This window comes from Poeciliopsis prolifica, unplaced genomic scaffold (genome assembly GCF_027474105.1).
Source record: "Poeciliopsis prolifica strain line A6 unplaced genomic scaffold, Auburn_PproV2 SCAFFOLD056, whole genome shotgun sequence".
NCBI lineage: Eukaryota > Metazoa > Chordata > Actinopteri > Cyprinodontiformes > Poeciliidae > Poeciliopsis > Poeciliopsis prolifica.
The window spans coordinates 3,204,672-3,228,619 of NW_026562431.1; the positions used below are offsets into that span (position 1 = coordinate 3,204,672).

At 43.3% G+C, this 23,948-nt stretch overlaps 1 protein-coding gene across 1 annotated transcript in view; it reads right to left on the minus strand.

Annotated features, from left to right (window-relative positions):
* LOC129379297 (ecto-NOX disulfide-thiol exchanger 1-like) overlaps positions 1-18,265 on the minus strand; it is a 72,646-nt gene extending 54,381 nt beyond the window's left edge. Inside the window, 1 exon segment of the mRNA XM_055060000.1 lies at positions 18,082-18,265. The gene's annotated coding sequence lies outside the window, so the exon portion shown is untranslated.
* Positions 18,266-23,948: the final 5,683 nt, after the last annotated feature.

Below are 23,948 nucleotides of genomic sequence, written 5' to 3' on the forward strand. Positions count from 1 at the left end.
TACCACTCGACATTTCAGCTCAGCGAAGTTTGAGCGGCTGCTGCAGGAAGCGGCTGGAGTTTGTGGAACATATTTGCCTAAATTTTGCCTTCCAGTAGTTTGGCGTACTAAAATCTGTTAAGGCAATTCATTGTTTTGTTCATTTTTCTCAAACGCTATGAATTTTTACTACATCATTTAAAGAAATAGTGACTGCACTCTCATAATTTGGATGAAATTGGACTGAATCTGAACTTGTCTTTGCGTTTTGATGCAATTATGTATCTTTGTTTGATTATGGTTGATGTTTGTCTTGGAGTTCAAACCAACCAAAGTTCTTTAACATGCTACCAGTTAGCATCTGCTGGGAAATTGTGGAATGGGTGCTGAGGTATCTATTAGCGCTTAGAATTGCATTGCCAAAACAAAACAGAACCATTGAGTAACCTATGAATTTAAAAGTACATTCTAATTATTAAACGGCAGCCAATATAATATGCTGGTGCTATCCGCTTATTCTATTTTCAGCCATCTTATGAAGTGTCTCGGAACAGAATGGATTTTAAATCCGACCAAAGCGATGATCCAACTCCTTCATAATTACTGGATTTAAACTGCAGCAGACAAACGAGGGAAGCGGCGAGCTTCGAATACAGAATCGTTTTTAATAAATATCACACATTGCCTTTTGGGGTTTTTTTCCCTCCTCCGACGGGAGGAAACCATAATTGAGTCGGGCGTGTTTATCTGATTGAAAATAAATGGCTCAGTACATGTTTACAGCCAAATACCGAGCGCAGAGCGAGAAATCCAAGACAAACGTCCGGGTCTCCGCGGAGCAGCCTCCCTATTCATCACGGACCTGCTGGTACAATAGCGTTTGTCCCCCGAAACAAAACACCCCCACCTTTAATTTGTCTGTATTTCCTCTTTATACCCCTGTGTGTTGCGTTGATCAATCACAATGCGAAGCCGAGTAAGTGAGGAGGGCGGCCGGCGGACGATGTTCCCCGCGTCACACCTATTGGCACCGTCAGTGTTCCAGCGGGCCCTCCGATCAATCACTGCTAATGACGCCAGGATGAGGAAAGAGGAGCAGGAGGAAGAGGAGCGCCGCTAAATATTCAGCCGGAAGATGCTACTGGCTTAAGAGGAAACAACAGTGAGACAAAAACATCAGAAGGGGCTCATGGCATCGCATGTGAGTATTTATTGATACATGGAGTCTCTGTCAGACAAAGAGGCGATGTTGTAACTAGAAATGTTTGCGGTCCAGTAAGAATGTGAGAGAGGAAAACGTTGAGTTGATAACGTGAAGGCCTAACAGTATCCGCCAAAGTTAATTAACTTGTTTAACCTCTTGAGATCAAACATGGGACTTGGGAAAACTTGTTTTTGAGACCTTACCAATTGCTAACAGAAGATGCTAAAGCTAGCTAAAAAAAACCCCAGAAGTTTCCAAAATTTGTTTTAGTATACTTTTAATATTGTTTTGTTTTATTTAAATTTCTGAAAGTTGCTCATTAATATTTTGGCGGCTTTTTGACGTCGTTTCAGATCCACTTTTTCTAAAATGATACAGGAAACTGAAATTTTTGTGACGGTGCTAAACACTAACTAAAGATGCTAGTGCTGGTTTTTTAAAAAAAAGATACAGTAAGTCTCCAAAATTCAATTTAGCATCGTTGCAGTATTGTTTCATTTTATTTAAATTTCTGAATGCTCAACCAGCTCAACCATAATTGGACCTGCTGCTTCTTCTTTGGTGTGGTTGAGTGCCTTTAGTTAATTTTAGTTGTATATATTATTATTGTGTGTTTGTTTATTTAATATTGTATTTGACTTTTTGCACGGGAGTTGCAATAGAAATTTCGTTGAATCCTGTTCAATGACAATAAATGCTATTCTATTCTATTCTCATGGGCATCATGGCAGCTTTTCGTTTCAGATCCACATTTTCTAAAATGACAAACACCAGTCGCTAATAGTATATGGTATAGCTAGTTTTTTTGATTGTTTCCAGAATTCGAATGAGCATAATTTTTAGATCATTTCATTTTAATATTTCTTTTCTTAATGTTCGCCATTTTTGAACATGTTACATTTATATTTATTTTGTGTCTATGAAAAGTCTCCTGTTTGGGAAGGCAGCTGACCAACCTCATCATAACCAATGGTATTGATTGATTGATTGTTCTCTCATTTTGTTTGCAATCTGACTGTAAATGTGGGCAGGTTCATGTGAGTTTGACTGAATTTCTTCCACTGATGTAAACTTCTGTGTTTTATACCATTAAATGTCACCAAGTGGAAACGAGGGCCAGCAGCTCTTGGTGTTTTACACAGGAGAGCCATCACATTGATTAAGCCTCCTGCTGTATTCCACACACACCGCAGCAGAAATAACCCAGACCTTTCCGCATTTCCCACAAACATATCCAGCTTCTCCTGGAATATCAACTCTGAGCCCAACTAGAAGACCTAATGTCATAACAATTCCCCAGTCAGCGCAGAAGCTTTGGCCGTCCTCAGCTAACCTGCAATAAAAACTGAAAGGAATCCCTATAGATTCTTGAACCACCAATTAGAACGCTATGCTCTTTGGACCTTCTCACACGATTTGTTCCAAACATCTGTTAAAGAAACTGGATGCAAACGCAGATCAAGAACCTATGGTTCTGACGAGAGCTGAAAATATCAATATTGTCTTTGTTTTTCTCATAATGACGCAGCAGAGAGGCCTACCATCAGCATCCAGATCACGGCTCCCCTCGTTCCCCCGGTCTGAAACTGAAACCTGCTGTCAGTAATGGCCGAATGCCGGTTTTAAGTTTTTCCTGCAAGGAAATGGCTGTGATCGAGATTTTCTCCAAGAACAATGAGGACCGGCAGAGTCTATTATTTGATGTGATGTGCACAGAAGGGCTGGTTTGCTCTGTAAGTGGCAATCCAAACACTCTGCTGCACTCACTTTAGCTCTGTTTAAAGCTGCCGGGCTGCTTTAAACCGGGCCTGATAGGCGATCGACAAGGTAGGCTACCGTATGGATGTCACGCTGACTCACAGGTGACCTGGCTTAGCAAAGTGCCATCATGAATACTTAAGGACCACATCTGGGAGTTTAAGAAACCATTCTGAATGGAACTCCTCTTAGCCTCTTATTTATATATATATATATATATATATATATATATATATATATATATATATATATATATATATATAAATTATTTTCACTATACTAATGCATTTATTCCCATTAGGAGCCTCAGAAAGCTAAAGTCTGGGTGTGTACGTGAGGTTTTCTCCTCCTCCTTTTTGACACGCGCCTCACGTCTTCATTGGGACGGACTTGGATGCAAGGGGCGGATGCAAGTGAAGGAAACTGGGATGCAGTTAAGGGAATTGGGATGCTCAGCATGATGTTGAGTTCAGGGCTCTGTGGGGGTCAGACCATCTGCTGCTGCTGGAATTTTTTATTTTTTAAACTATTATTCCGGTTTTATGACTCCGGCTGTATTTACAGCCTTCAGTGTTAGTAGAATCACGAAAACGGACGACGGATTCAAACGCAGACCAAGACTAAAGAGCCTCGGTCTTAACCTCGCCCTGACACTGCGGCGTTACAGTTGCCGTTTCCTCACGAAGGCTCGGACTTCAATCACGTCTCATTACGGCGCGGTCTCACGCACGTGAACGGTTCGGACGAGTAGAGAATAAATGTCTGCCTTTGACGCTCAAATTGAACTGTGGAATAAGTCATCATTCACTTATACTGCTGCTTTCCAATGAGCCACAGCTGATTATCCCAGAGAGCTTAAATGGAAATATTCCTGAATGAGAACAAAGAGATTTCACGGCAGCTCCATCACTCCCACCACACACACACACACACACACACACACACTGCATGGCAGTCCCATAGGACATCCACAAAGACTCCCTTCAATAAAGAGGATTATAGATTTTGCCCTGTGCACCCGAGTGTTTCCAATAAAATAACGAGACGAGGCCTTCCTCCTGCATAACTCATTAAAACTTAAACCATCCCCCATGCTCCCCCTCCCTCTTTTCGGCTGGATATCACTGCACACATTACAGCCTTCGCTTGGAAAAATAACCCCGCCGCGTTGGGAGCGTGTGTGCATACCGATGCGTGTGCGTTTGAGAAAATTAGAGAGAAAGATAAGAGAAAGTGTGAGAAAAAATGTGTTTTCATCCTCAGAGGCCCCGCAGGCTCAGTGGTTGGTTAAAGATTTCTCACAAAGAAACACGGAGACAATCCTGAAGGGGGAGGGAGGAATGCTACTTTTTTTCTTCTTCACCCCCATCCAAGCCGGCAGCCGATGATGGAAATACACATTTATGCAGAAGCGCGACCTTAACACAAGGGGGGCCTGTGCTGCATGCTAATGCGCACAACAAATGACTCTGCTTTTATTTTGTCAGGTCATCAGAGAGCAAACAGATCAAACAGACGTAGAGACCATAGTTTAATTTGAAATCAAAACCAATTCTATAAAAAAATAACTGCTCTGATTTAATTCGCAGTAACGGTTTCATTTTATGTGTGAAAATAAAGATGCTAAACTGTCTTTCGTGTTGAAGGTGTTACTGAGGGAAGAAGAGTCTTATTTTGTTATCACATTGTTTCCATCACAAATGTGCCTAAATCTTTGTATATATCACTCTAAAACAAACAAAAAAAAAAACCCCACAGTTTTGTAATTGTGGTGTTTCCATTAAATAAGAAGTCAAATTAAAATCACGTGAAAAAGTTTGTTCATGCAGTAAAAAAAAAATCAAGTAAATCCGTCGCTGCATTGCTAGCGCCATAATTTCGTCTTGGCGCTATCAATTACCTGTTAGCCGTCAGAGACGACGGCGTCTTATTCAGGAGATGGAGCGACGAGCTCTACTTGTGAGCACCTAGTTTTAATAACACTGGCCCTTTAAGACTCGTTAAGAACCCCGGGTGGAGCAGTTTTGGTGAACAGCGACAGTTGGACAAATTCATTAATATGTCCAGGAGTTGCATCAATTATTAGAAGTAATAAGACATTGTTATTAAATATAAAGACACCGTCTTACAGGGATAGTTCAGATTTTTTGACCCAGGTTTTCTTACCAGTTGCCATCTCAGCTGCTGCAGCTAAGATGCTAAGGCTAACAGCTAATCCTCGCAGAGCTATTTTCTACCAAACAAAATTCAGGTTCAAAAACCTTTTTAGGGGGATCGTGTGAACCCTGCTGGTCTCAGCTCTTTGCTGGATGTTTTAAGAAACTTTATGTGTCTAAATAAGTCTGATTATGGAGTCGTCCTGTTACTGACTGAAGCTGAATATTGTGTCATAAATCTGCACTTTGGAAGCTGCATCCGGAAAAGGTTGGATTTATTTTTATGTATACTTTTTCTTTTATGTGTTACTGTTAGTTCTTTTATGTTACTAGTTTGCAGTAAAGTATATCTATCCATAAAATATCTATGTAACAAAAAAATACCATGTCTGCTCTCTGAAGTGCCTCTTTCAACCAACCAACAAAAAGTCTCTATATGAACGATTGTGCTACCGAGTAACTGATCAAACAAATAAAAGTTGAGAAAGCAAACGAGTTCACAACACAAATAACACTACCGCTCTGTTGCTTGCTTGCTTGCTGTTGCTTAGCAACCTGTTAACTCGCATATATTTAAAAGATGGAGTAAATATGACTTAGGAAAACCTGCAGCTGTCCTGTTTTTTCTATGTCTTCCTCTCCGTCTGACAGGCTGGAGTCACAGAAGACGACACAAAGCCGCAGCGCCACACAGTCGGCGGCTATAAACTGAGTGTAGAGCAAGCGAGGCGGCCGTGCTCTACACGCCACGGACAGGATGGACGCCACCAAACACAGGAGGAGCAGAGATGAGGCCGCTTAACCTCCCGCACCTCTCTGCCCTGCGGCTGCTTCCCTCCTCAGTCGGAAAGTTTGAGAGATGAACTCTGACGTCCCAGCGGACTTCCTGTGCTCCACGTCGGGACAGCTCAGATGTAAACATGCCATCTTAACGTCATCGCATCTCAAAGGGCAGAAGGTCTAACTCTACCTGAGCAGGAGGGCGAGCCGCTACGGACATGTCACCGTGACGATAGACCTGCTGGCTCTCGCTGAGTGGGAAAGATTGAGAAGTCCATCCCAACCTGACTTTATGTCAGCAGTGGAAATAAAAGTCGCCACGAGAAACGAAGGCACAAACACGGCGTTCTGATGTCAACGGAGTCCAACAGAGTCGGGCGGCGGTCAGGAGAAACCGTACTGCTGAGGGAAAATACTGAGAGTCCGTTTCCAATGGGAGGAAAAGGAAAAATGTCTCATGTTTACATAAGCAGAATGAAAAGACACCTAAACTGACATTAAGCTCAAAAGGTTGGAAATTGTAAGGAGGAGCTTCGACTCGAAGGCGGGGCTAAGTCCATCCAGGCGTTTTGCACAGCTAAACGGTTGTCATGGAGATTAAAGGATTTCTCAAACACCCTCCAGGTATGTTTTTGATGAGGGAATAACGTGATGACACGAGGTAAAGCTGTAAAAAATCTCACACAACACTGCACCTTTAAAGGAGCCATCACATCTGGAGGGAACACCTCGGTCTCAGCTGTCTCGACTCGTCTCCACGCTGGCACAGACTCAGCCACATGAGCAGAGCAACCGGTGGAGAGCGTGTCGCTCATTAGGCCTGAGCAGCAGAGATACTGCAGGGAGGTGGATGATGCCGCGAGCGGCTTGTTCCCTCTTTTGTTCCCGCCGCCGGACGGTGTAATTATCCGTCTTCTTTGTCCACAGCGGTCGGCTCGGTAATGAAGCCTCATTCCTCACTGTCCGCGGATCTCAAACTGAGGCTTTCGCAGGGCGTGCCGCGTCATACGCACGCGCACACACAGAAGCATACACAAGCAGCAGAGCTCAGCTACACTGGTTTTATTGCATCACTGCGATCTGCGTTCAGATTCCACGATGCCAAATGCGTTTTGACGGAGTAGAAGTGCCACAGAAACGACGGGGGGTCAACCAATTATCCGCATGGCCGCGTTTCAGAACTAACTCTCGCCGTTTCCTCCAATTACAGGAATCATGACTTTGTCTGATGTGATTTCTGATTAAAAGCAGCTAATTGAAAACGTGCCTTCTGGCTGGGTTTGCTTGTACTCTGTCTCGGTGCGTCCCGCCCGCAGCAACACGAGGCGCCATCAGGATCGGAGAACAAGGCACAAGAGAGCACCAACAGTGTTGTTTTTTTTTTTTTTTTTTTTCATTCTAAATAAATTTTTTAGCTGTTTGACTCTTCAAACAACAGCTTCGTATTTCCTCCGCCTGGTCAACGTACTGGTGGAAATTCAGTGGGAGGAAAAACGAAGAAATATCTTGTTTTGCAAACAAATCGCTTCTTTTTTTTTTTTTTTCGACCAGCAGCAATTTTAAACTGCAAACCTTTGGCTGTGTTTTGTTGATGCAGCTTATCAACAAAATGAATTTACTGCTTTTTTTGCTTTTTTAAAAATTTCTTTCAAAAAACATTTTCACTGTCTAGACGATAAAAAAATCTTTCTGGATGATAAATTATCCCAGAAGTTGGTGCGAAAACGATAATATTGTCATTTTGAGGCCATTTTAAAATACTGCATTGAAAATGACAAAATGATATAAATTTTTCCCATCAAAGACCAATAAACTTTAATTTAGTAAAGATCTCTGCCCATTGGAACTGCCTAGAGAATGTTTAAATTACCCAAAATAAAACACTAGTACTTCTGATTTCCGTGTGTGTCTGAGTGTGTGTGTGTGAACAGGTGACGTCCAGCCGTCAGCACACACAGAGGAAACTTGTGAAAATTTTTACCGCAACACTCAGGAAATCTGGTGTCGCCGCCTGGAGGAGCTTCTCACCGAGACAGAAATGCTCTTGGCTGCAAATAGAAATACAAAGTGGAATAGTCCAAGCATGCAGCTAAATGTGAGACTGCAGAGTGAAGGGTGCAGTCATGTTATTGGTGTAAAGTCGGCTTAATGTGAAGAGCGAGAGCGACTGCTTAACACAAACAACCCAAAGAATGATTTATTTGACCCTGAAGTTAAACAGAGGAAACATCCACAATTTGTGTCATGAGGCGACAGAATATTTTTCCTGAAATATTATAACTGATGATAATATGTTAGCATCAGCAGGAATAATTGTTTAATACTATAAATTTGGTATAGATACTATGATACTGTGAACAACGCAGAATATTTATCTTAAGTTGCCTCACATCAGAAAACATGGCTCCCTCACATTTATCATTAATTAGAAACTAAATACCATTATAGCCACTAATCGCCGTGATTGGATGTTTACTTATTAAAGGGGCAGTGTTCATTTGTTTTTCAGGCCCATAAAGCCGTTTAGAATCAAGTATCTATATTACCATTAGTTGTTAAGAATCTATCATAAATATTGGATGTATTGTAAATATTGAATATCAAACATGACTTAAAAGAAAGCTGACTTTGCAATTTAACAACTTAAAATTGGGCCTCTGTCTCTTTAAGAATCTGCTGCTCTTTCTGAAACTCCGCCTACAGGAAGTCCTCACCTCACTCCTCTATTAACCCCTCAACATTTCTTACCAGTGTTTCATTGAGAAGTAGCTCCTATAATGAGCTCAGCTGATGATCAGCTCCACCAGGTGTTTGCTAATTGCTGCTGACTAGTCTGAAGGAGCCGACTAAAGGAGGGGGGGCTGCTCTGAGAGGTTGCCATGGAGATTAGAGGATTTCTTAGACATCCATTCACGAAAGAATCAAGGCAAGACTCCAAGTACGTTTTTGACGAGAGAATAACTTTATGGCATAATGTAAGGCTGAAAAAAAGTCAATTTTGCATAAACCCGTCCCTTTAAAGCATTTAAGTTGGCTCGCTTTGAACAGACCTGCACATGAAGGCTTTTACTGTTTCCACTGCAGCGAGGCTGTGAAATAGAACGGACTTTTTCTCAGAGCGTTTACTGAAAGAAATGAGACCGCCTGTCTCAAAGTTTAGCTTTATCGTCTCATCTGTGGAGATGAAAGGGAATTCCACTTGGTTTGTTCTTCTTTTATGACTTTTAATGAGCGGTGATGATTTGCAGGATGCTGCGCTGCCATCTCTGACCACCTTTATGTAGAGTTACGTGAACGTTACGTTGATAAATCAATAAATATCCCTAACAGACACAGTCTGCAGTGTCCGGTACTGCATTAAACTCTGCATCTCTCTCTCTCTGGCTGCCTCTGCCTCTCTGCATGGGTAAACAGAACAGAGCAAAGTCTGACAAAATGTGATTATTATAGATTTAATCCCTGGACCTGGGATGAGTTCTCTCCTGCAACAACAATCGGAGCACCAGACCCAAACGCTGCCATAAAGACGAAAGCGTTAGCGCCTTCGGCTCCGGGCCGCGCGCACTACTTGACTCCGGCCTTTTAGATTTAAAAGCATTCAGCTGCAGGGAGAGGAGAGGAAGGAGAGCGGGTGATGCATTTCATCTGCAGCAAACAGAAAAAGCCCAGGAAGAATAAACGCTCGGCCCGCTTCGGGCATCCCGAGCAGACCGGCACCCTGCCGCCGTCTCAAACGGCCGGGAGCGGCTGCAGCCAGGGATGGATTAGCTGCGGGCCGCGACGGTGCCCAGCAGTGGTTGAAATTCTAATATTTGAATCCAATTTAAAACAGAAAAAAATATTCAAATGTTTCCAACAATTTAACATGCAATATTTATAGATAAAAGAAAAATCTCTAAACTCTGCAGATAAAAAACATAAACAGGTCCAGGATATTTGCCCTATTAAAGGGGCAGTGCTGTATTTTCCAGTCACCTGCTGCCATTTCATGTAAAGAAAAAAATGCAGTTAAAATGCAGCATGAATCAAACATGACTTAAAAGAAATATGACTTTGTAATGTAACGCCTTGAAATTGGACCTCTGTCTCTTTAAGAAGCTCCTGCTCTTTCTGAAGCTCCGCCGTCAGGAAGTCGTCACATCATGGCTCCTCTACTAAACCTTTAACATCGTGTTCAACATTGTTGCTCTGAGAAGTAGCTCCTATATTGAGCTCAGCTCCACCAGGTGTTTGCTAATTGCTGCTGGCTAGTCTGAAGGAGCTGAGTGGAGAAGGTTTGCTCTGTGAGGAAGAAGTTTGGCTTGGAAACTGCAGCTCAGAGGAGGAGCTCAGTAGAAAAGGCGTCCCTCGGAGTGTGCAAGTGTTTGGTTGCCATAGAGATTAAAGGATTTCTCAAACAAGCATGAAGATAGAAAATAGATATTTGTGCTCGCTGTTACTCGTGGTGGAGGATCTGTGCTTGTTGCGCTGCGCGGTATGACGTCAGCAATAACATTCGCACATGTCAGTCTGACATTTTGCTAAATGTGAATAATTAATGGTGATGAATTGTTTTCATTTGAAACTTTTAATACGAGTGAGAGCTAAAAGTTGGACTCCTCCGACCCACACGGAGTCATTAATATGAAGTGTGTGTGTGTGTGTGTGTGTGTGTGTGTGTGTGTGTGTGTCGCCGCCCCGTTATCAGCCTCTGCCTCAGACAGACAGGAAGTTAAATCCTCTTTCCTGCTGCACTCCTCTGCAGCTTTCAGCACAAATCAGATTTACTTGAAGTGTAGCCAGAAAAAAAAAAGACCACACACACACACACACGCGCATACACTTAGAAAAAACACACACAAAACAATACGCACGCATGCGCCATTGTGTGAATCAGACAGCACTTCTGTCGCTGCAGCCCCTCCGCTCCCCTCCGGCTGCTTCCTCCATCTCGCTGTTGGTCGAGCAGCCTTTGATGTGCATCCGCTCAAAGAGCTGTGTGTGTGTGTGTGTGTGTGTGTGTGTGTGTGTGTATTTGTGTGTGCGCGCGTGCGTTCGTGTGATGCTGAAATCACACACGCTATTAACAAATAAACCAGCAAAACCAGACAAAACTCCAAATGAGACAGAGCTGCCAATAAATGTGCACGTTTCCCCCTTCAAAACAAACTCCAGCTCACTTGATTAATCATCTCGTCAACTGGTTGCTGCAGAAACTAAACCAGGGTTGCTTTAAAAAAAAAAAGGAAATAAAATCACAAGCTGGGACGTCCAGCTTGTGATTTTAGTTCAGCGTCGCCGCTCTGCTGTCTGAGATGTGCGGCTGTGGTTTTCCTGGTCAAAACAAATCAACAAATATCAACAAATCGCGACTTGCGAAACTGTATTTATTACGGGACAAACAGGTAATGCAGCTGATAATTACAAATGTGTGTTCCGTAGCATATCGAAGTGCTTTTCACCCTTTACAATGATGCTAAAAGTAAAAAATGTAGAAAAAAAAGGCAGACACGTGCATTTCCTGGTTAGTTGTATCCAAACAGAAAAAAACGTGCTAATGTTAGCCTAGCGATTTATCTGAATCCTCTGCATGCTCTGTTTGCAGGCGTAGGACGTAAATGTATGAAAGCTGTGAAATTTAATACTGGACATCGGCCATTCCGTCAAAATAGCTCACCGATACGAATGGTGTTGCTTCTATATGCTAAACCAGTGGCTATGATGCCTGCAGCTCAGCACAACGTCAAATTTGTGCTGTTTGAATGTCATTATTGTCTCAGAGAGAGCAAACGTCATGAATAAAATTGACATTAAGCATAGTGCAAGTTGAAAGTGTGACATCATTTCTTAGCCTCCTTGTATATGTTACTCATCTGTCCAAAGGTTGATTCATTGAATGTTAATGAACCAGCATTTCTTGTAAACCAGAACAGCAGGTCACATTGACTAAGATGATGCAGTATTTGAATAGAGAAAGCCATATTCTTATTGGAAAAATATCGGCATCGGTTCTCGGCCAAATGAGTTTTAGTTTATCGGCATATCGGATATCGATCAAAAATCCAATATGATGCTACACATCATTAGCATGTAGCATCAGAGGCACGGAAAGACAATATTGCAACACATTTTAATCAAGGTGACTCTGTTCTTACACAATAAAAACATCCAATCATGTCTCGCCCATTCCTGCTCGCTCTTGCAGGGCAGCAGAAAGGTTGGTGCCTCGTTCCAGTGGCCGGTGGGTGAAATGTGGGACACATCGTGGAACAGACACACCGGATTTGCAATGCAGTGCTCTGACATTCAGCCAGTTTTAAGACAGCGAAACATTAGAAGACATTCGACGTCCGTCTTGTCTTCCTTGAACAAAAGTGTATTTAAAATTCTGCTATTTGAGTCAGAACTAACAGGAACATTAGCACAGATCTTTGAGTCGAGGAGAGAAAAAGAAAAAAGACACAACACTGACGTACAAATGGATTGTGAAAGCCCGAATCCACACCGATACGTGGAGAGCCGCAGTGCGAGTCTAAAAGCTAAGACGGCTTTGTGGTTTGAGTGACAGTAATGACTTTGTCTCCATTAACATGAGGGAGGAGGGAAGTGGAGGTTGGGGGTTCACTGAGGCTAATGCTGGAAACACATCCACCTCTCCTACAACCACACACACTTCTACCAAGGAGAAGCTGCCCTCCTTACTTTAACAGTTTCATCACCTCTGCTGAGGAGAGACACACAATGTCCTGCTGCAGATCTGTTTGTTTAGAGACCATTAAAGGGACACTTTGTTTTGCTGAGGTGGGAACTGTGAGGGGTGCTCAAAAGTCTTGTTTGGAGAAGCTAGCAAGCAGAACAATGTCGCATTGGAGGAAAACCTCCCGGGGAGTCGGGTCAGCCGCTGCTCTGAAAAGGACCATTTTGGTAGAACAACACTGAGGCTATGGTCTTTGACGCCATTTTTCTGGGTTCGATTCCAAGTCTCGGACGATTTGACTCTTCCGTCTACTTACTGCTCAACTGAAGGAAGGCCTCTAGTGCCAAAAATATCTTTAGAAAAAGGCCTTTTGAAAGACAATTTGACTTCCTCGCAGTTGAGGGAAACTTGTGCCAGGTCTATTTCATGTGTAAATTAAAATGTAAGCCCTGGGTGAAGAAAAAGGCCTCACTATTAAAAATCTATCTGTGGTTTTTAAATGTCGATGAATCAACAGAGAGCATTTCTTGGAAACTACAATAACCCTAACCGTTTGTATCGATCTACAAACAGATGACGTAATTGTTCAGTTTTATTATTTCCATTAATGCATTAATAATGCATGTTGAGGAATGTAGTCACCTGAACAGCGTCTGTGCGGACAGAGATGTCGGCACAAAGACACGCATGGCAGAGGAAGCGATGGCACCGTCAAGACGAAACAGAACAAGTGGAAGAAGACATAAAATTAGAAACCTCCCAGCCATTAGTCTCCTTGTGTTAGACATATTCAATAACTAATGTCTCGTCGAGTAAAATCAGATTTTTTTTTTTTCGATCTCGCATGTCAAAACGTTTTATTCTGAAGGCCAGGAATGTTTCCCCGAGTAAAACTCCAGCTTTAAGAGCATCTGGTTTAGAAGATCTCAGCGGTGCAGCTTGAAAATATCTATCTGCAATCAAAAGAAGCAAACGCACTGGCGACTCTTCTGTAAGCGTGTGTGTGCGTGTCTGTGTGGGTGTGTGTGTGTTCAGCCCAGACACTGTCCTGCTGCTCACACTGGGCTGGTTGTGATTCTCTGAGTCAGATTTCAGTGACAGCCAATAAGAACCAGCTGTGAGGAGAGATGGAGGGGAAAAAATTGGTTCAGAGCCAGAAGTCAGTCTGAATGCTGCGTCTTTAGATCAATACCCAGCTGGTGTCTCCTCTCTCTGTTTCTCTCTCTCCGCGTCTCTAACAAAGATCCTTGTGTTGACCTCAATCAGGGGAGGACGACCTTTGAGAAGGGTGGCATCCAAAATTATCTTGCTGAGGCAATCCCAGCTACCACAAAATATATATTTATACTGTATTCTCTACAGAGTATGAGAAAGAACAAAAAACAAATATCTTGTTTTTTCCTCTTTTGATGATATCCTAATTTTGAATATTAGCTTGGAGCTAACAGGAAGGTGCCGATGTTTCCTTAAACAGTGCAACGCTTGACCGTCTCTAATAAAGCCATGCACTTTATGGATGCTAAAAACATAAAAGAGAAAAATATCCAGATACCTTTTGTGCATAAAATTGATGACGCTCAGCCGATGCATCCAGAAAAATATATGTGCAATTTTTTTAGCCAAGAAGGCCAACTAAAACATTTATGGAGCAAGCAGACAGGAAATAAGTCCTGAAGGAAGCGGCATGCTAGCTGCGCTAACGCTACAAGTCTGAGAGCGCCTAAAAGGTCAGTGATCCTCAAAAATCCACAACAGTGCAGTAGCAGATCTTCTGAATGACATAAACTAACAATCTCTGTTTAAATATCGACGTTCATCATCTGACTGCAAGATCAGCTACTAACTAGACCCCACCCTTAGCCGCTCACCATAGCAACAAGCCATAAAAAGAAAAACCTAAACAGATCCCATTTATAACTGCATAGCTGCACACAAGCTAATGAAAACACATCCTTAAATGTCTTCTCCCAGGATGGGGATAGAAAAGCGTCTACTGGTGTTTAACCATGAAACCACACAACTGCAGGTAAACACATCAGAATTGTGAATGAACTCTCTAGTAAAGGTGAAATAGCCAGATGAATGCAGGCCTTTATATAGTTTTTTTTGTTGTTGCTGTTGTTGTTTCCACAGTGTCAGGCGGCTGCCGGGACTTTTCTGTGAACCAGGGACACACAAACAGGAAGAGAGAGACACAAATGCTCCCCAACACACACACACACAGAAAATGCTGTTGGAGGCATCTCTCTGGTGGGCAATCCTTCCAATGCTCCCACCGCATCTGAAAATGCCACCGCAATTAGCGACAGACGTCCCCGTTGAGCTGTGCGGCGTGGGGTCGATTAACGTTCGTGAGGTGGCGCGGCGGAATCCGCCGAAGACATGAAGAGGACGGCTAATCGCATCACAGGCCGCTATTCGCTGCGCGGCGCAGTGACACGTGGGACATATAATGGGGACGGGGGAGAAGGATGAGGCCATTTTCACTCCGGCTTGAGACCCAAGAGGGAGTTTCTGTGTCTCTGTCGCTCAGTAGCGGAGGAACAAGTGGGTCCTCCACAACCACCCAAAGGCCCCTCCGTCCTCACAGTCCACAGCCGACACCGCGCTCAGGCTAAACGAAGCTAACCTCTGGAGCGGTGTCAAATTCTGCTGCACCGACTCCAGCGGTGGTACTGGGCCGTCATGTCAGCTCACGATGCGACACCGGCCGTCTGCCCGCGGACAACAGAGACGCTGTTTGTTGACGATGACGATGAGTGGTGTCTGTGTCGCCGGCGGCTCCAGGGAATTATCGCTTCAACGTCGGGGGACAGTTAAGAGTCTCGGCCCGGACACCGAAAGAGTTCAGAAGAACCGGTCCCCAGAACGTCAAAGACAAGAAAGTCGTGGTGAAAGCCCAAATGTCCACCAGAGTCCTTTCAGAGAGCAGAACCTTTAGCTAAATCAGCTTCAGTTCGATTCTTCTTGAAGCTTATTGCACCTTCCTGCCGCTGCTTTCTGCAACGCTCCAACTTCACACTCTTAATTTCAAGTTTGTTCCTTTGGCAGTAAACAGAAAATACTTTTTTTCCAACTGTTCATTAAGAAAACTTTCACATTCTTTTCTGCTGAGGGTCGTTTTATGGCAAAGAAAAAATGACTATATGGTATAGTGGGTTTATGCCAATAAACTCAACATGTCTAATACTTAGGTTCATTTCACGTATTTATGATGCAAACATGAGATTGTCACTTTTTAATCACCTAAAAATTGTCAAAAATACAATAAAATCAAGACTTAAACTCCACTTTAGTACCAAGTGGTGAGATAAATCTAGAGTCATCTAAAATCTCTGTAAAGAAAGTTTGAGCACATGGACTCAGTGTTGTACGTCTAAAGGGATCATGGAAGAAAACCTATTGAATTTAATGGAAGGTTTTAACTCAATATGCTCATTGCATGAAATATTCTTCCTGTCTTTCCAAACAAAAGCATCACTGGGAGTCCAGCTGGCTGGATGTTAGCTGGTTAATTCACACATTCATGAGTGGACCATCCAAACTCTGGTTCTGGTTGGACCTTCCTGGTGTCAACAGCCATCTTCACCATATCCATACCAAAAAAGCTACGTTTAAAAATGAAGGGTGCATTGATCAATCTGCCCTGACTTCCTTGACTTTGGATGATCGGTTGATACTTCAATGTAAAGCCGATCTTTTCCATAGATGATTGATTGAGGGACAGGCCCACCAGGTCACGTCTGCATGTTTGCAGTTAACAATGGTCCCCCCACTGCGGCCCACTCTGTGACATTCTTGATCTATATTGAAGAACATTTCAGACAATAACAACAAAATCAGCGTGGAACGAAATGCGAATCGGCAGGTTAGACTTTTAAAAGATCCGCAGTCAGCGATCGACTGCAATTGGTGCACCGCTATTAAAGAAAAAAAACAAGGATATGTTATCCAAACCTTCACATAACACAGCTTACAGTTGGGTCGTTGCACTGGACATTGCTAACCGTCTCTTAAACCAGCCTGAAGGAAGCGCAGCCCTAACAGTCCCTCACCGTGTTAAAGGTCATCTCTCCTGCCGCTGTCTGATGCCGATTCTTTTGACCTTTACTCGGTTTCAGAGCAGAAAGAGACCTGGGCTGGTCAGACTTTACGGACCGGTGGCGGTGAGGCAGGTTTTTACTTAAACGTGTTTCTGTTCTCAGAAAAACAATCAACCCTCTTCGGCTCTGCCGTGAAGAAAATGGCTTCCCACGTCCAACCGTGTCACACTCCGGGCTGTGAGACCCGTCCCCCCCCCCCGTTCCGGTTCCTGTCAGATTAAAGCCAGTTTGTTGTTCACACTCCCTAAAGCCGCTGCTGCCGCTCCGCTCCTCTCCGTGGTGCTGAGGACGTCGCCCTGGCGACGGGTTACCAGGGCGAGATGCTGAGCTGCTGAGACCTTAAACGTTCTGCAGTGAAGTTTAAAGCCGTGCTTATGCTTTACACGGCCAATTTGACTCTTTTATGCATCGCCTCTACGAAACGCTGCACTTTCATTGCACCGTGTTGATGTGCTTGCTTCACCAACCACCACATTTAAGCATTTCACTCAAAAAACGTGACCATCGACTGTTAAAAGAGACTCGTTTTTCTTTACTGCTCCATGCAAAACTTTCCAATTTTTTAAAAAACACTCCTGCATCTGCAGGCGTGAATGAGCCGCGTGTGACGGCAGGTGAATAATGCGAGCAGAAGCATGACAAAGGCAGCTCTCTGTGCTGCTGAGGGGTCGTCAAGGTGACTCCACAGCAAGGGCATCCACAGCTGATCTCTCTCTCTCTTACACACACACACACACACACACACACACACACACACACACACACACACACACACACACACACACACACACACACACACACACACACACACACACACACCAAACACCTCCATCCCTGCTTGCTTTCCAGCTCCTACAGCAGCAGGAATTTGACAAAAGAAGCTTTGAGACCTGCAGCCCTGCAGGTGCAAAGTGGAGCAGCTGATGATCAACTCATCCACGTCTTTTAATTGCAATCAAAATGATTATTTTATATAGTCAATATTTTTTGGAAAAAATGCTCGTTCTCTACTGTTTGGTCACTTTTTTTGTTTGTGTGTTTTTCTTTGTATGTTCGTAGCGTTTTCGCGTCTTAAACATGTCGAGTTTGCACTTTGGAGCAGAAACCAGTTTGCCATTCCTCAGCGGTGTGAGCCGGTCGTCGTTTGGCCCCCCTGCTGCGCGGGAGAAACGCGCCGCTTCCGCGTGTGCGTGACGTTAAAGGAGAAATAAGCTTTCAAAATGTGTAACTGGAAACAAAAGAAAGAAAGAAAGAAAGAAAGAAAGAAAGAAGAAGAAGCTTCGATTCATCCTCACTTTAGGTTTTCTTGGTGCAGAACTGAGATCTGCTCTCCAGACACAGCAGCGTGAATAATAATAATAATAATAATAATAATAATAATAATAATAATAATAATAATATAATAATAATAATAATAAAACTCACATAAGCAGATGAAATCACAGCATAGAGAGACACTCAGCTCCTTATCGCTGCGGATCCAGCGGCGCGTCAACGCGGTTTAATCCGTGATCGGTGCTGCTGGAGCCGGACGCAGATCCTCTGGTCCCTCCGTCCTTCTTCCCAGACGTTGTTATAAGTGAGGGAGACACCGAGCCGCCGCCGCAGCCGCTGCTGCTGCTGGTGCTGGTGATGAGGAGGAGGAGGAGGATGCTGCCGCCGCCTCCGGTGCAGGACCGGGAACCGCGAAGGCGCGTCCCCGACAGGCGTGCACGGCGGTCGGTCCGGGGGGTCCGGTTGTCAGCGAGCCGGTTCCGGTGCCGACCCGTGGAAACCGGGAGCGACTGTCAGCCGGGTTACATGACGACACAACGCAGCCCGCGACTAATTGGACCGGAGGCAGAAGCGCACGCGCCTTAAATTATTCAAGGTTTTTAAAAAACCACGTCGGACGAGAAAACCGACAAACATAACTACATGATGATGACGTAGAGGGAAACTCGTGGGGTTTTTTTTTTCTCCCCGTGATTTGAATGTAAATGTGTTGACTGGTTAAAATCTATGGAGCTGAAATAATCAATGATTAATCGCGATTAACTGATTATTCAAATACTCCTCAGCTAATTTACCAATCGATTAATCACTAATTGGAGCGTACCAACTGTACACCAAATGTATACATGTTGCATTATAGATCAAAAGCATCTGTGTGTAAACGTGTTGGACCCAGAACCTTTTGCTGTCAAGGTTTTAACTGGCCAATTGAAGTAATCGATTAGTCCTGCTCTGGGTTAATACAAACTGAAGAAGAAGAAAAAAACTCATTTATATATTATTTAGCTGAGAATGCATCCTTTACCAGGCCATTGGCCTTTTCGAGAATAAAAGGTTTATTTGCTTACTGCCAAAAATAAATATTGAATTGTTTATTTTCATTTTTTTAAACGTAATTTTAATACTGTGCAAAATAAGATTAAGTGGTTAAAAGAAAGAAATTCGCATCACCCCTTTAAAATTCCAATTACTCAATTAATTGTCAGAATAAATCGATACTGAAAATAATCGTCAGCTGGGGCTCTAATGAAATCAGTCAGTCATCTTAAGGTTTTTTTTTAAAGTGTGGTGCAGTTTGCTACAAGCCTTGTCGTGCACTAGGTGCTCTGGTCTAATGAAACCAAAATTGAACCCTCTGGTCCAAAATGGATGTCAAACAGTGAAAGCTCATTCCAGTGGGGTCGGGTTTGATTTACAAGATTCTGGTCGAGGCTTCGGCCACTCAGAATTTTTTTTTTCTAAAAAACAGACAAACAAAAAAAAATGGACCCAGAGCTGTTTTCATCCATGCAGGAGCGATCCAAATACTACTTTTACTCAAATGTCATTAATTACACTTCTTGTCTTTATGTTCCCAGCTTTCATTTCTCCTCTGTTGGTTTCTTCTTCTGCGCAGCTGCTGTTCAAACGTCCTGATCTCCTCAGATCTCTTCCGGTTTTATTACTCGATCCTGACTTTCACCATTCACAAAGTGCAAAGGTTGCTTCTGAAGAAATCGGACTGCATGGACGAGGCCTCTCGTTGTGCGGCTGACGCCCAATTGATGGTCGTTTGAAAGGTGAACTTGCGTTGGACAAGCTGAAGAGCCCAGGTCCTCTGTCACGGTCGGCGTGGCGATTCGATGTCACCTGTTAATCGGCTTAACAGGCAACGATTAAATAGCTAATCATCAAAAAAGAAAAGTCTTCATGTCATCGAAAGTTTAGGAGGAATCACAGTCGGGATTTTACTTTGAGCTGTCATGACATGACCTTCAACTGAAGTGTCTTTCATGGTAATTATATTATATTTTAAGAATGACCTCAGATTGACCCTGGTTTGCTCCTGTTGCTAAGAGCAACTAGGAAACTAAAACTCTGAGCACACGAAGCTCGACAGGAAACTGACATTAGGAAGCCTTGTTTCGGTTCTGCAGGAGGTTCAGACAGAACAAGTCAGATGAACACATTCTCCTTCTGTTGCTGATAGCAGGTGCTGATGGAGCTGATCAGCTCGACGGCAGAGAGGGATGAAGATGGCGCTTCATTCCTGGTCAGCAGAGCGTTGTGACCTTCACGGGAAAGATGGGAGGAAGTTTCCGTCCCAGAGGGAGCTGCGGGTCACCAGCAGGACGTCCTGCTGCGGCACCACAAACTTCCTCTGGGACTGAAACCTGATGAGTGATGCACGGAGCACAGCATCCAGATAATGGGTAGCTTTGACCCAGATTGTGTGTCATATTGGAGCAAAAAGTTGCTTTGAATGAAGAGCGTCAAAGTTTAAAAGCACACGACCAACCTGGAGATTTTCTAATCTGAAACGGGCGTTTGGTGCCCTCTGCTGGTTGTTTGGAGAAAGTACAACTTCCTGTTGACTCAACCTGGTTTCCTGCGGCTTGAACGCAACACTGAAGCTCTAGAAGTAGAAACTGATCATCTGTAAAGCCACGTGTCCTTCCTAGATGTTCATCTGCTCTACCAGCTTCTAGTTTCAGTTTCACTCAAGTCTTCCAGAGACGTTTGTAGGCGAGAACAGATCAGAGACCAAATGAAAGAAATAAAGTGTTGAAGTACATTTAAGATGATCTGTAATCCATTCTCCTATGTGAAAAAAGTGGATGACCCAAAAAAATGATATGCAGAGCGGAGAAACTTGGATAGGTCCAAACGGCCCTTGAATCCTACGGCTGATGAGTGAGTGAATGTCCTGCGGTGGGTTATTACTCTTTCAGGTTAGCTGAGAGTGGCCAGATAAACCAGAGTCCAATGTTCCCACTTTAATCAGAACATCACACAAACATATCGGACTGGTCATACAGACAGGTCTTAGGTTCTGGCCTTGCTTTGGTTCTGGTTCCACTTTGATCAAAGCTGGGTTTCGTTACACTTTGGGGGCTTATTGTTTTACATCATACACCACCTTTAAGGACAGTTTTTTTTTTTATGTTTCTCAAAACAAAACCATGCTTAGAGTTTACCAAAGAATATTCGGATATGATGTATGTGATATGATGTGTATATGATGTATTTTGGCCATTGATCTCAGAGACTGAACTTGGGAACCTGTCGATCGAGGCAAATACCAGACTATAATGAGGAAACGGTTTCCACATGGAGGCGTGACAGTAGCAGCGTCATCACATGGGTGATCGTACCCATAGTGGAATTATGTGGATTGTGCTGAATGCCATATAATTTTGAAGGAAAACCTCTGATCAGATTTGAAACTGAGAAGTTGAAATTCCTCCTTGGTTTCTATTCAGTGATGCATATAGTTCATATGAGAAACATTAAAACAGTTGTCAATAGTGAAAAATCTCCAAAAGGTCATGTCCTAGTCAAAGATCATAATTTGGCAAGAATTCAAATATGTGGCATTAGCATGTAGCTGTCAAAGCATATTTGCTGTAAGGATGACAAAAAATAATAATAATTCAGTGGTTAGATGAAAAAGGCTAAATGACTTCATGAGGTTTCCAGTTGTAATTCTGGGTTTTTTTTTTCTTTTTTATATATTTCGATTACAAAGCCCTCTGGTTAGTGATGCTGCTGATTCACGTTATTTTAGGGTTTGTAAAATGCCAGTAATTGTTTGGCTTCCTGGTGAACAGAGATCTCAGTGGACAATGGACCCAAACTAATTTGCTGCTCAGGATTCATGGATTCGGAGCTCCCGCCTCACAGAGCAGCCCCGCCCCCACTCGGCTCCTTCAGACTAGCCAGCAGCAGTTAGCAAACACCTGGTGGGTCCGCTGAGCTCATTATAGGAGCTTCTTCTCAGTGGAACGCAGGTAAAAATGTTGTTAAAGGGTTAATAGAGGAGCCATGTTGTGATGACTTTCTGAAGGCGGAGTTTTACAAAGAGCAGGAGCTTCTTAAAGAGACAGAGGCCCAATTTCAAGGTGCGAAATTACAAAGTCAAACTTATGTATTTGACCTATATATATATAAATGTCTATATAGAGAGAGGTTTTATATGTCAATTGAAGGTAACATACTTGATTATGCTATAAAATGCCACTTTCTTCCTGGAAAACGCTGATTACTGCCCCTTTAAAGAAGAAGAGACAACTTTAGAGAACCAGCTGAAATCAAAACACGTGTCCATTTTAGTAAAACATGGAACTTGAGAATTTTTTGGGCCTTCCAAACCGATGGGAAGTGTCAGCCATCTGCTCCACTGCAAGCCGTTTGTGCAAAGTCACTAAAGAAACTTTCTGCCTGTCACCACATGTCCAGCGCTGGTCTTTCCAGCAAATAAACCAGCCAAACGTCTCCCTCGCGTTTCTTTCAAATGCCGATTTGCAGCCTCAGCGAATTCTTTCTTCTTTTTTTTTTTTTCTTTTGCAACTTTTATTCTCTCTGCGTCTTTAATTACACTGTTGATGTTGCAGAGACCAAACAACCCCGGGAAGTTCCCACATCCTCCTGGCGGGCAGGTAAGACGGCCGAGTTCACATGTGAGCTCTGCTTACCTCACACCAGATTTCCTCAATCTGAGCGAAGCAGACGGCTGAGGAGTTCACACGCCTGTTCACGCGCCTGTTCTTGCGCCTGTTCTTGCATGATGCATTTAATGATCACTGCATTCATTATTTTGGGAAGTTGTGTTCTTCCCTAAAGCAAAAGCAGCAGCACGGTGTGGGTTTCATTCAGCACAGCTCACCGCAAACAGAACTCTGGTGACAGAGATAAAAATAGTAAGACAGAAATTTGATATTTTAGCATCTTCAGATAATATTTACTTAGTGCTGCACAATTCATCATGAGCGCATTGTCTTCGCAAAACGTCGTCGAGTCGAGTTGACACAAATGAAAGTGCACCAGATGTTCAAGGTCAGAGAGAGAGAGAGCTGGAGGCAGGAGAAAGCCAGGAGTGAGGAAGATTTGTCTCAACTGAAGTCGTCATTGAGTCATTTTGTGAGAATGATGATCTAATACAGAGCAGTCCTAATGTCGTTGCCTGAAGTTACACCCATGAGCTGCAGATTAATGACAGCCATGTTTGATAAAAACCGTGTTAGCACTTAGTTGTTATAGCTGAAAGTAACAAGTTGGAGCTTCTTTTACCTTCAGAACTTTTTTGTTCTTCCCAATATAGAGTCCAAAAGGTCTTGGAAACATTCCTTAGATCAAGGAGTTAGTGATTTTCAGCTGTTTCATTGCAGATTGAATACAGTGGATGAGAAGATAAAGTAAATCCAAAAAGAACGGACCCCAAACCACGGAGAGTTGAGTCAAGTCTAAACATCCTTCAGATGTGCTAGTAGAAACGGGGCAATGCATTCTCACTCCTAGAGCCACCTTTAAAGGTGCTCCTTAAGACTAGCCAGGAGCAATTAGCAAACACCCAGTGAAACTGAGCATCTGCTAGCAGAAAGCCAGCAGTCAAAGACGTGATTTCTATCAGCTGAATAAATACATGTGGCTTTTATAGTTTCATCATACATTCTACTTCCCGTACAGTGCAGGTATTAACGCGTCAACATTCCTTACAGTTGCTTAAAACAACCTTTAATCTCACAGATCAAGGAAAACGAGGCGCCTCCATCCTAAATAAGCCCCATTAGTCTCTATTGATCAGTTTTTCCTCAAGAAAAAAACCCCCGGAGTTTCTACATGTTGGTGCCTCACTTTGCAACATGTTTTTGGTGCTTTGCGAACTTTTGAGTGCCCTGCAGCAAATGTTGGTGCAACACTCAGCAGCAGCAGGAGAAGGAAACCAACCCAGATGAGAATTTCCAGCGGCTGAGCGGAGTTTCCAGTGTGGGCGGGGTTTCCAGTGTGGGCGGGGTTTCCAGTCTGGGCTGGTTTCCAGT